Here is a 1,974-nt window from a genome sequence, read left to right on the forward strand (position 1 = left end):
GAAGCGCGGAGCCACCTAACTCTCCCTCTCTCCCCGCGCCACTCGCGGCTCTCTGGTGATCTGCTGCAAGTTTTATTTTTCATTTTCAGCCTCACGCAGAGAGTTGTTCTGGTCTGAGAATGGTCCCGAGCTGAAATGTCACCCATCCTTTCTCGGCCTGACCCGCTGAGTTAGTTACTCCAGCACTCTGTGTCTATCTTTGGTATGAGCCAGCAACTGCTGTCCTTCGTTTCTCTTCACTGTTTGTAACGGGTTTAACTAGCAAAGACCACTTCCTGCTAACAATTCCCACTTCTTTTATAACATTTAAGGGATTGAGGAGATTCAGTACGCCAATGAATACTCTCTTTTTTTAATATAAAAAAAATACTTTATTCCAGAAATAAATATTTACAAAACATTTTCTTTTCAAAACTCCATCCGACATTCCCGGTTGTTATACATTCAATACAGATATTAATTGCCAAATTTATACCGAATCACTTCCCTTATTTGGAGGGGCGTCTCTCTCCACCACGCCCTGCCCCCCATGTCCAGCAGCGGAAGGACCCAAGACAGTGGTCCTCCCCCACAGAGCCTTGGCGTTGGCTGCACCAAGTTTCAGTGCGTCCCTCAGCACGTACTCCTGCAGTCTGCAGCGGGCCAGTCGGCAACATTCCCCGACGAGCAGCTCGTTCCACTGGGAGGTCAACAAAACTCGGGCAGACCAAAGAGCGTCTTTCACCGAGATGATGACCTTCCAGCAGCACCACTCGATGTCAATCTCTGAATGCGTCCTTGGGAACAGTCCGTAGATCACAGAGTCCTCTGTGATGGAGCTGCTCCGAATACATCGTGACAGGGACCCCTGCAAACCTCTCCAGACTCTCTTGGCAAATCCACACTCTGAAGAGGTGGGCAACCGTCTCCTCTCCGTAGCAGCGTGTGCTGGTAGTGAGGTTCCAGCGGTGCAGGAAGGATCTGACTGGGAGGGCTCCCCTCACCGCCAGCCAACTTGGTGCTTGTTGGTGAGTTCTGGCAATGAGGCATTTTGCCAGACAAGCTGGGCAGTCTGCTCTGGGAACCACGCCACAGGATCCATGGAGTCATTTCCCTGCAGTGTCTGCAGGATGTTCCGTGCTGACCACTGCCCAATGGACTTGTGGTCAAAGGTGTTGGTCCGGAAGAACCTTTCCACGAGCGACAGATGGTGCAGCAATGTCCAGCTGACTGGCATATTGCGTGGCATCTGCGCCAGGCCCATCCTTCGTAACACCGGGGACAGGTAGAACCTCAGCAGGTAGTGGCACTTGGTGCCCACGTGCCTTGGCTCTACGCTCTGCCTGATGCAGCCTACAAAGGTGGCCATCAGGATGAGGGCGACGTTGGGCATGCTTTTACCTCCATTGTCTGCCGACTTGTGCATTGTGGCCCATCGCACCCGGTCCATCGTCGACCCCCAGATACTCTCTTGAACTTCTGCAGGTAGAGAGCATATTGGTAGGTTGCATAACGTCCTGATTTATAATTGTCACGTGTGCCAAGGTACAGTGAAAAGCCTTTTGTGTGTTATCTAGTCAGAGAAAATACATGATTACAATCAAGCCATCCATGGTGCACAGATAGAGGATGAAGCGCATAATGATTCGTACAATATAAATTCCAATTAAAGATAGTTTGATGGTCTCCAGTGAGGTAGATGGGCGGTCAGGCCAACTCTCTAGTTGGTGAGAGTCAATTATAAAAGACGAAATTGCGGAGCATTTGGATAGTAGTAACAGGATCGTTCCGAGTCAGCATGGATTTACGAAGGGGAAATCATGCTTGACTAACCTTCTGGAATTCTTTGAGGATGTAACTAGGAAAATTGACAGGGGAGAGCCGGTGGATGTGGTGTACCTTGACTTTCAGAAAGCCTTCGACAAGGTTCCACGTTGGATGTTAGTGGGCAAAATTAGAGCACATGGTATTGGAGATAGGGTACTGACATGGATA

Source organism: Rhinoraja longicauda, chromosome 4, assembly GCF_053455715.1.
Source record: "Rhinoraja longicauda isolate Sanriku21f chromosome 4, sRhiLon1.1, whole genome shotgun sequence".
In the NCBI taxonomy this organism is placed as follows: Eukaryota; Metazoa; Chordata; class Chondrichthyes; order Rajiformes; family Arhynchobatidae; genus Rhinoraja; species Rhinoraja longicauda.